Raw genomic sequence first — 12,424 nt, forward strand, 5'->3', positions numbered from 1 at the left:
CATTGGGTAGGCATCTGTAATGCATCCTATGTAGATTTTTAATGTAGTCAATTAATTTAGAAGCCAGTAAATTGATGAGCAATAATAAATAGTTCACCTCTTCTAGTAATATCAGACCCACTGATATCACATTTGTGATATTTGGATATTTCCTTCTCTCTTTTCTCCTTTCATTCCTGCCTTCCTTCACCAAACACTTACTGAATAGTTACTACACTATTGCAAGATATTCAAGATATATATCAAACAAAAGTCTCTGCTCTTAAGAGAGGGTCACAATCTATGAGGTAAAACATGAATTGATTACTGTAAAATGATATGACAGTTTGGTGATAGCGAAATACAAAGGCTATTAGGGGAGAATTTACCTCTCTCTCTCTCTCTCCGTGTCTCTCTAGCTCTGTCTTTCTTTTTCCCACCCACCACACCACATGCATTTGTTTGAAATAATCACTCCATGTAAAATTTCGAAGAAAATCTTTGAACCATTCTTAAGCATTTTTAGTACTAGTTTATATATAACTAACATCATTCTCATTCATTTTTTTAAAGCAGATGCAAGAACTTATGCTTTAAAAAAATCCCTATGCTTTTGTAGTTCTTCTTAGTAGGAGAAATCAAAAGTAACAAACCACACTTAAAAACCATTTTAGATGGAATGATCATCTGGTTTGGGTGGGATGAAGAAAGGAGTCATTTTTCATATATTCTGGCTAAGAGTATAAGTTAGCGTGACCCTTTTGGAAGGCAATATGGCAGAATTTGCCAGAAGGTTTAAGAACACATACACTTATAGAGCACTTGACCAGCATGCACCATGCCCTGGGTTCAATCTCAAGCACTGGAAAAAATAGCGTGTACTTGGATGCAATAAGTTTATCCTAAGAAAATAAATGAGGATAAAAGCAAAGATTCCACTGATAGTGCACATGCATTTAGGACTGTAAGTCTTTTTGGTGAATTGACCCCTTTTTCATTATGCAGCAACCTGCTTTATTTGCAAGCACTGTGGATAGAGTGAAATTCTGACAGTCAATTAAGGGAGGAATACAAACACATGAATAAAAATACCTGTTATGAGAAGTGACAATCTGCAAAAATATATTCGTCCCCATAATATTGAAAACAGTTGCTTGGACTCTGTGTGAGGCTGCACAGGTATGCATCATGTGCTAGAGGCAACACGTATTGCAGAAATAGCTTCCTGTTATTAATAGTCTGAGATGTGTGACTTCTAATTAGTACTAAAACAAACAACAGTGAACCTTTCGCATTATTCACAATCATATTAGGGTTTACTGCCATATAAATTGTTTTCGTAAAATCCATATGATCTGTTATCTGATCCCAGTGGAAAAATTTTATAGCTTTCCTATGGTTTTGTGCATTGCTTTAATATTATTTTTGAGCACCCCTTTGAGTTTATATTACAGGACTTAAAAATTATCAGTGCTTTAGAACTAGTCAGAATGCCTAACACAAAATAGAGAAAGTAAGCTGCATTGCTGTCTTTAGACCAAATCTTTCTCACTCAATTATCTGGATATTCTGATGAGAATTAATTGAGCTCAAGGTTGTACTGACACCTTGTGTCTAAATACACCGAGAGAAATTTTTACAAACTTAAAAGAATTCAAACATGAAACCTAAAGGGCTTAGGTTTCTCCTTTACTATTTCATGGATTTAGCCTTTTCTGAATTATATTCAATTTCCCTTTTCACTGTCCCTTTGCCCTTGAACTATCTTGCTGTCGTTTGGTGTTGCATATAAAAAAGGTTCACATTCCAAACAATGTAATCAAATTAAAATACAGATTTCTTTGAAACAAAAGGTGTTGCAATCACTTCACTTTTTGGGCTCTCTTTAACTCATTAAGTATTTATGAAATAACCATTTTAAGTGTTTATCTATTGGTTTAGAAGTTCACTGAGAGCTGGAACCATAGCTTTTACTGTAACTGTACAAAATTTAGTAAAGTCTCTCTCTCTCTCTCTTACACACACACACACACAAAGGATTGAGTAATCTAACATTTATTGAGCACTTACTACATGCCAGGTACAGTTCAGTGTATTTTGTAAACTTTAGCATTTAACAAACAGGATTTATAGCACTTAGAACTGTCCTCTGTAGGTCCCACTCATCACAGCAAGAGCCTGTTCATTAGGCACCAGAACCTGTTGGAATTCTTTTTTTTGAGACAGGTTCTCACTATATAGGCTACGCTAGCCTCAAACTTGCCATTCTCCTGCCTCAGCATCCTGAGTGCGGGGATTATAGACATGCACCACCATGCTTCTCTGTACCTTTTTGTCACAATTTGAACAAAGAGCCCTGACCAATCTGAGGTTTTTTTTCACTACTAAATTTTTGTCAAGGGTTCCTGTATTAGTCTGTTTTCTGTTACTGTAATGAAATACTGGAGGTAGCTTCTTTATGAAGAAAATGGGTCCATTTAGCTCATAGTTCTGGATGTTCAACGGCATGAGCCATCAGGTTAACTCTAGTAAGGGCGTCAAGATGGATGGCATCACCACAGCAGGAACATGTGTGAGAGGACAAGGTCACATGCCAGCCAGGGAGCCACAGTAAAACTGGGGCCTCAAAAATCCCTTCCAAGGGCATGCTGTCAGGTAAGCCTAAGGACCTCCAACTGTACCCCACCTCTTAAACTTCACTTCACTGAGGACCAAGCTCCCAACACATGATCCTTGGGAGCACACCAAGCCTTATCGAAAGCACTGCAGTTCCATCCTCTGAATGTTCTTCTTGAGAATACTCACGAGTAAATATCTATCATCTATCTGTCTATCTGTCTCTGCAACTTAGTTGGCTTTCACTTCTCTGTGTGGTGAGGGGGGATGTCAGTGTCTTTCTGTAAGCTCAGCTTTTGTATCTGTGATCCACCTGATGCCCTCTCTCAAGGTCACTGGTTCAGTAGAGCTCTGTTAATATGTAATGTCACTGAATCCACTGGGGTCATTGTAAGTTGGCTCCAGGTCACCTGGGCATCAGTAGTCCATGAGATGAAGGACAAAATGCTCTTTGTTTTGTAACAAAGAGGCTTCTACTCTGAAGGATACCTTTTTCATGGTATACCTCTTTCTCCTTATAAATACACAGACATAGTTTCCCCAAGATGGCATCAAGTTCCAAGGAAAATTGGATTGGGGTGAATCCTTTTACCAGCTGTAGGAACCAACAACTTTCCACTGGACATTAGCTCTTAGGGCAGATCATGGCTTGTAGGTTCAAAAAACATATTAGTCCAACACAGAGAACAGAACCTACTTTTGCTTATGTCACTCTTGAAAGAACTGAAAGAGGGAATCCTGTGCAGAGCTTCAGAAGTGACTCAAACACACCACAAGGCAGGCTACCAACAGACCACCAGCCTGAGCCCTGATAGGGAAGTTATAGAATCAAGAACCTTCTGTGCTGTACATCTTTTGGTTCAAGAATCACTATGTCTTGTGACAATCAAGAAGATACCTGCCAAACTGCAATGGTGCCTGCACTGGTTTTCTACTGCTATGTATTATGGTCTGTTTATATCACCTTTCAAATTTATACGTTGAAACTAACCTTCAATAAAGTTCAGTTGGAGGCCTTTGGAAGGTGATTAGGCAGAGAGATACACAGGGAGCTAACTGGTCATTTCTACCATGTGGGGATGCAGGGGAAGGCGGCCCTTACCAGACATCTCTTGTCCCTTAATCTTAGATATCTCAGTCTCCAGAACTGTGAAAAATTTAGTTCTGTTGTTTATAAATTGCCTGGTCTAGAGTAATTTTTTTTTATAGTAGCTCTAATGGACTAAGACCTTAAACAATAAAGTACCACAAATAAAAATATTGTCTAAAAATATTCACTTATTTTCCTACACTTCTATGGATCAGTGGTTAGAGCCAGCTCAACTGGATCCTTTGGGTAGGGTCTCACCAGGCTGAAACTGAGGTATCAGAAGGGGCAATGATCTCATCTGAGGCCTGGGATCTTCTTTCATGCTCACTGGACGTTGGAGAATTCAACTCCTTGGGTTGTAGGACTCCTCTCTCTCCTGCTGGCTGTCAATCTGGGCTGTTCTCAGTGGTTGAGACTGCCTGCATTCCCTGCCACAACTGGACAGTTAGGTTCTTCATGACCTGCAGGAGACTATCTCTCTGACTTTTTTTAAGGATTCACCTGATTATCAGGCCAGACCCACCTAGGAAAATACCATCGATTGAAGACAACTGAAGGACTTCACTTACATCTGCAAAACCATTCACAGCGGCAACCAGGATTAGTGTCTTACTGAATAATTGGGAAGGTGTGCACAGCAGGGATCATACTGGACTTTTAATAAGCACGTGGTCGTTTTGGCTGCTGACCGTGGAGCCCTCTTTCTGCTGTGGTGTACTCCAGTAACATGGATGCCTCCTACCTTTGTCTCCTCCCTTAACTGAACTTTGGTCACATCTGTAAACCTAACTGAACAGAGTGGAAGAAATGTAGCTTTTACCTTTCCAACCTCTGCAGTAATAATAAAACAAAGCTGAAATGGCTATGGAGAAAAATCAGTTCTTGATATTAACAATATCACTTATGAAAAAGATGGATGCAAATTCTTTGCTATCTCTCCTATTAAGAGATAGGTTCTAATTTCTTTTCTCTTGAGTCTGGGCTGACAAATAGAATGTGGTAGAAGGGACAGTCTAGGACTTCTGAAACTAGGTCACAAGAAGCCTTGGAGCTTCTTTAAAATCATTGTTGGAACCTTGAGCCACCAATCTAAACTGTCTGACTCTGTTGAGACCACCATGCTATAAGAACACCCATGGAGATCCTACCCTATTCTAGTCTGCAGCCATTCAAGTCACACCAGCCAAGGCCCAGACATGGTAGAGATGATCCATGCCTACTGTGCAATGTTTGAATTCTAGGCCCAGGATTCATGAGCAAAATAAACAGTTGTTCTGAGTAGTCAGTTACACAACATGGACAACTGGAACAGAATTAGGTGTCAGGAGTGGGGTGCTGCCCAACAAAACCTAAAACAGATGACACTGAGTTGGGACTGGGTGGAAGGTAGAAACTGGAAGGGCCCTGAGGAGACTTCATGAAAACTATAAGGATCTCCTGAATTCCTTAGTAAGGCCTTGAAGGATGGTGAGGAAAATGTTATCAGAGGCTGGAGGAGAGGGCTTTGAGTTACATCCTGGCAGAATAGTAAGCCAAATTGTTATCTGGGGAATGTGGGAAAGAGAAAGTTCTCAAGGCTCTGGCTAAACAGATTTCCAGGCAGAATGCTAAAAGTGCTACTTGACCTTTTCTAGTTACCTACATTAAAATATAAGAAGTGAGAAAACAAAGATTGAATTGTTCAATGTTTGAGAATTCAGAGGACCTATTATGGAGCTAGAACTTGTTTAGTTTCAAATAAAATCATTTCTTGTATACAGTCTCTTTCAGCAAAAGTCTTGAAGTTAAAAAATGGTTTCAGAGCAAAGGAATTGTTGATTTAGGCCTGACTGGATATCACAGGTGTTGCTGTAAGCTTTTGATGCTGTCCTTCCTTTTTGGAATGGCAGTGCGATGACAGTCCCTTACCACTCTTACCATTGGATATTTAGCACAGGGGGAGGCAGATGACTGATATTTCAGATCAAGACAAACTCTCCTCAAAGAACTGCATCAAGTAGACACACCCTGATTTGCACGGTGACGTGCTAGACTGGGCCAGTCCTGAAACGGGATGAGCCTTTTGAGAGCTTTGGGAACAGCTGAATGTATTTTACATGTGGGATGAATGTAAATAATTTGTGAGTTCAGGACAAGCTGAGGAAGACTGGAGATGGTTATAAAATCTTTGCTATTCTCATAGGTGGAGTCTAGTCTCTTTGGGCTGGTGTGAGTAGCGTACTTGACTTGATGGATATTCTGGGACTCTGAGGTGAACTCATAGAAAGCTTTGGTGCTTCCACCTACATCTCATAAGACATTTGCTCTTGGAGCCCTGTCTACCACCTAAGGTGTTTGACTATAGTGAGGTTGCCATGTTTTGAGGATGCTCAAACTGTGCATGTACAGAGAGGTGTGTAGAGACAGGGATGGAGTGTCTGGGAAGCCACCAGAACTCTCGAGAGAACTCTCAAGTGTGTGGTGGAGAACGCTCAAGAGTTCTAGTTCCGAGACTTTGGATCATCCCGTCTGAGACCCCAGGCGTTATAGAGCACAGACGAGCCATTCCCTTTCTATCCTGTCTTACTTCTTGACTCACAGACTCATGAGCAAACCAAATGGCTGTTTTGGTTTTAAGCCACTAAGTTTGGGGATTATTATTTATAATATTATTTATAATGAAAATGTCCTCCTTTTCTCTTGGAGAACATATTGCCATTTCTAAGGATTGAGACTTGAGTTAGTCTTACCCTAGTTCATCAGAAATGTTATTTCATTTTTAAGCCTTGCTGGATGTGAAAGTTGAAACCTCACTCCTTCCCCCACTCTAGCTGACTCCTCACTCCATTTGGAAATCACAGGCACAAAGTGGTACAATGGAAGTTAAGTTGACTGAATCTACACTTTAGTGCCTCTGAATTTCAACTCAGCCCAAAGAAGATTCTAGCAGTGACAGGGATAAAGACAAGTTCCTACCCAAATAAAACATTCTGTTACAAATATGTCCAATGAATACATACATTACTAAAGTAATTTTTAGAAAATATTCAATGCACAATAAATATATCTACGCCTGTAATAAACTTTAAAGCCAGGAAACATTTTCAGGTTTCCAAAGGGTACACATTCACTCAAAACCTGAGGATGTTTTGGAGTAGATTTTACACCATCAGTTCCTAGGGGACATTAGTATTTAGTCTTAGGTTCAGGGTGTTTCAGGAGAAACACACAGTGTTTTCAGAGGAAGGGACCAGGAAGGGATGTGTTGACAAGATACCTGAGAGAATCAGCTTAAAAAGAGGAAATATTTATTTTGGCTCAGAGTTTCAGAGTTTCCCGTCCATGGTTGACTGGCTCTGTTACTCTGGGCCTGGCATGAGGCACAATATAATGGTGAGAATGTATGGTGGAGCAAAGAGACAGAGGGAAGGGCTGAGGGTCCTGGTGTCCCTTTCAAGGGCACACCCCCAATGACCTATCTGCCACTAGGCCCCACCTTCTAAAGGCTGCACAACCTCCTAATAGCACCACAGGCTGGTGACCAAGCCTTCAGCATATGGGCCTTTGGGGACTTTTAAAATCCAAACCATAGCAAGGGAACCCTACAAAGTTGAGAAGAATTAATGTGTAGAAACAGTCAAGAGTTACTGGGTCTTAGACATAAAGATGTCTTGGGGTACATCTATCCTGTGGGGTTGAAGCCTGAAAAGTCCATATATATGTTTTGAATGACTTTTGAGGAAAAGTATTTTAAGACAACCTCAGAGTCAAATCTTCTATGGCCTATGCATTCAAACTCAGTTTTGAATGAGACATGTTCCTTTTTTCTACTGTACATTCCAACTTCTCTGAAGGCAGAAAAAAATATTTTTAATATGCTTCCCTTCCCAGGTGATTCCTAAGCACATGAAAGTTTGAGAACCACTGATAGAAGAAGTAAGAAACCAGACTTTTTCTTACCTTCCTCTACACTGAACCTCCTAAATGTCTAAGACATTCCACTCTGTCACTATTAATGGCAAAATCAAAACCAAGGATGAGGACATCACACACATCTATGAAATAGAATGATGGAACCTCTTGCAATTTCTTTAAGTGGGGCAGGGAGGGGGGTGTAGGGGAGATGGTGGGGACGATCTAACCAATGTACAATGTAAGGCTATTCGGAATTGGCACAACGAACCCCCCATACAATGAATGCATGCCAATAATAATGAAACAAAATCAAAACCAAGGAGAGAATAGAAAAATGTTTATTGGAAACAAAACATGTTTGTAGTGGCAATGAGAAGGAAATAATTACCATCCACTAAGGGTTTTAAGAACTAAAAACTAAAAATCCCTCAGCTCTTTGGATGTTTTTCAGTCTGGTGCTTTTACTTGAGCCAGCCTCAGACCAAAATCCTCGTATCTCTGCCTCCTGAGGTAGCTGAAATTACAGGTGTGAGCCACCTCACCTGTCCCGCTTGTACTTTTAAAATTATTATTTCCTTTGCATCCCATGAATCCCCACTTTAAGTCTTATAATCTAGCTCTGTGGGTCGTGTATTATTTCACCCAAAGTTTCCTGTGGAATATGTATCTTTCACTTAATATTAGATTGCTGCACTCAGAGCTCCCGTCAATCTGATCTTCCAGGCATTTTATTTCAAACCTATCACATGGAGCAATTTCCCCTTCAAGACATTTCACTCTATTGCTGTGAAAGACAGACCCATTTAGAACAAAATCAAAATCAAGAGAGAATCAGAAATAACTTGATTGGGAACAAAGCGATTGTGTTTGTAGTGGGAACGAGGAGACGGTGACAAGCATCCACTCACAGATTCAAGAAACAAAGACTAAACACTTTGAATAATGTGAATAACCAAATCCATTTTTACCTCTCAAGATTTCCTGCGGAGTCCTGACAATCGGTGCAGTCTTAAAGATAGATTCTTCTCTAGGAAGTGTTCTCAGCAACAAAATAAAAGTCCACGGAAGCTCAACAAAAACATCACAAGATTTTGAAAACTAGGCTAATGCTTAAGGCTAGGAGACAGAGCTGAGGGTTGCCACGTGCATGGTTCTTAGTGTGAATGGGGGAAAATGTGCCAGTCTCTCTAAAATCATACTTAAAATGGCTTTCCAACTTTTTTATGTGCAGGTCTGATATTCAAAAGATTGTTTCCTTCCTTCTGCAGTTAGGGTAGATCAACAATCAGTGTCCAGGAAGCCTTGGTGACAGCCACATGGTGCCAATGGAACGCTGTCATTCTAGGCATGCTTGTTTTCCATGTATGTATGCAAAATTTTCTCTTACGTTAATGCCAGGATCTACTTGAGAGGCGGAGATTGGGAAGATTAAGGTTTAAGGCCAGCCTGGGCAAAAAGTTAATGAGAACCCATCTGAACAAACAAGCAGGATGTGTGTGTCTGTAATCCCAGCTACTGGAAGGCTAGGTAGAAGAATCCTGGTCTGAGGCTGACCTAAGCAAAACACAAGACCCTATCTGAAAAATAACTAAAGCAGACAAAAAAGGGCTGGGGAATGTGGCTCAAGTGGTAGAGAGAATGCCTGCTTAGTACATGTGAGGCCCTCTAAGACCCCAAGCAAAAAAAAGTTTAACCTTTAACTTACTGACATGATTTAAAACCTTTAACCTACATGCCAAGTACGGAAAGGGGAGCACTCCAGTGACTCTAGTGAAAGCGGCTAATTTTTCAGTAAGATGTAAGTAACCATTTATGACTCAATTTTGAGGAAGAAGTTTTTATTTTTTTGTAGTACTACCACTTGAGCCATGCCTCCCGTCTTTTGTGCAGTTTTTAAAAAACAAGATAGGTTCTTGCTTCATGCCTGGACCGTCATCCTATCTGTGCTTTCTCACATAGCTGAGATGACAGATGCCAGTCACTGTGCCAGACATTGGTTGAGATTGGGTCTTACCAAATTTTTGCTCATTTGACTTTGAACAGCAATCCTGAACTCTGCCTTCTGAATAGCTAGAATTACAGGCGTAAGCCACTGCTCCCAGCAGGGCAATTTCTAACAGACTAGTTGGTGGAAGAATTTTGCATGTAAGTAGATTGTTATATAGTCTTTGGTTAATTCATGAAAAGTACAGGAGATGATTTTCTTCATATAAATATGCTTGTGGGGAAGAAAAATCAAGCATGCTAATAATTAACAATACCGAGGTCTCATAATATTTTAATAAAATTGTTAGCAGGTGTTGGGGAACTGGAGCAATTAATCCACTCCTTGTCAGCAAAATTTAATTTTCTTCTTGATAGCAACAATCTAACCATTGCAACTGATAGTCAAAATAGACAATGTATTCAATTACACATATAAATAATCTACTTAAAGGGACAGTGATTACAATTATTTATAGGTTCAAATGGTATTTGTGGAGGTGATGGCTTTGTTCAAAATACTGTTAGAAACTCCTTAGGAACTTGAAAGTCTCCATTGCATTTTTCTTAATACTTCAATCCTAGCTCCTTGAAAATGGGTTTGATTTTCAGCAATACAAAAACGCCATTTGCAATCTGAACTTGTGAAGAAGATATACATCACAACTATAGGTTCAAACTAAGAAATAACCCTCAGTAGGAATGGCCTATTCTATCACATCTACATTCCTTCTACTTGTAGCTGGGCAGAGCTTTGTGATTGTGTCGACAAATAGAGAGAAGAAGGAGTGACACTGTGACTCATGAGGCTAGCCGGTACGAATGCCACACACCTCCACCTCTTCTCTTGGCATGCTCGCTTTTGAAATCCAGGCTATGTGCTGTGAGGAAACTGACCGGGATGTTCACACGTAGACGTTCCAGCTGATGGTGGCCAGCAGCACAGGTGAATGTGCCTTCCAATGCTTTGGTTCCAGCCTGCAGGGTCATTTCCCGACTGCAAGTGTTTCCAGTTGGCTCTGCCAATTGTAGATTCTCAAGCAAAATAAATGATCATTGGTCTTTTAAGCCATTAAGTGTGGAGTTACTGGAATAGATTTTTGATATCCAGACATGGGGAATTGTTGAGACAAAACCCTAAACTATGTGTCACTGGCTTTGGGGCTGGGTGTGGATGGAGTCAGAGCCTGAAAGACCATTTAGAAGCTCGGTGAGGGCTGAAAAGAAATTGAGGACAATCTTATTAAAAACGTGTGTGTGTGTGGAGAAAGCAGGGCTCTGTTTTATAGAGGTGGAGAGATGTCCCTAAGTCACCTGTACTACGGCTGAAAACAGGAAATGTACCTGATGCAGTCAAAAATCTGGTTAAGAAGATTTGTAGGCAGAATATCGAGAATTCCATCTGACTTCCAACTGACTGTGCACTGGATGAGAAATAAGAGAAAGAGCAGATAAATAAAAGGAGCCAGGACTTACTGGGTGCAAAAATTAACTTTTTTTTTTCTCATTTCCAGCTTTTCCAGATGGTAAGTGATGTTTAAATTAAGAAATGGCTTTTAGGCAAATCATTGGTGCTGCACAAAAATGTGATGGACACATGAAGCCAAGGACATGACTGGAAATCTCTTTATTTAGACCTCAGAAAGTCTTAGGGTGGTGTTTTATAGAGCTTTTCAAATAGACCCAAATCCTTCCAAGGTCCTTAAGGAAGATTCTCCCTGTTAAACAACAGGCATCTAAACATCTTGATGGTGCAGCGACAGCAGCCCCAAAGAGAGTCCTAGGTACGCAAGGCTTCTCGTGATTGATGAATGTGTTTTCTTGTCTAAGAGTGGATTGAAAATTAATGTACAAAAATCCCATAGGTTAAAAAAATTACATTGCTTGGACTGAAAGGCACAAAGATAGTACAATATGAAAAGTAGCCTCTGGAGTCCCAAACTTCTGTAGGCAGAAAGTAGCCTGACAAGGATGCATACCCTTATCAACCTAGGGAGGTCGGTGAGCATGCAACTTATGTAGGGTTCTTGGAAGATGGGGTGAGTGCATTTTCTATGTGACAGGCATAAATTCTTGTGGCCAGAAGGGAGACAGTAGCAGATAACATGGCTCAAATATGGCCACCATAACCCCGTTCTATCCTGTGTTCTTACAGTGTGACAATGACACTCCTCTCACTGAGTTGTGGAGTCTCTGTTCAGTTCCTCTGAATCTGGCCAGAACTATGTGGCTGTATAGGCCGACAGAACATGAAGAAAGTCATGCTTTGTGACTTCTGAGGATAGGTCATAAAGTGCCACGCTTTCATTTTCTTGTTCTCTTGGATGTTTATTCCAGGACCTCAGCTTCCAGACTCTGAGAAAGCTAAGAAGTCATGCAAAGGCTGAGTAAGGTTCCAGCTGACAGTCAATGTCAACCACTAGATATGTGGGTTTTGGTGGGTCACCAAGTCACTCCCACCTTTCACCCACCCCAGGAGATGCCACGTATAACAGAGAGAAGCTGTCCTTGCCGTGCCATGCATAATGAGTAGATTCATGAGTGAAGTAAACACTTGTCTGCTTTCTAAAGCTTTGGGGTGATTAGTTATGCAGCAACAGAAAACCAGGAAAGACAATGGAAAACAAACTGTGGTATACTACTACAATGGAATATTGCTTAGCTATAAAAATGAATAAGAACTGACAAATGCAACAAAACAGATTAATCTCAAAGAACTTATGCTTAGCAAAAGAAAAAAAGAATACATAGTGTATGTTTCCATTTATTTGAAGTTCTAGAACAAGCAAAAGCAATATAAGATGAATGAATTAAATAGTGGTGCCTGTGGGTGCAACTAAGAAAGACACAAGAAAACATCTT

This window comes from Castor canadensis, chromosome 11 (genome assembly GCF_047511655.1).
Source record: "Castor canadensis chromosome 11, mCasCan1.hap1v2, whole genome shotgun sequence".
Lineage (NCBI taxonomy): Eukaryota > Metazoa > Chordata > Mammalia > Rodentia > Castoridae > Castor > Castor canadensis.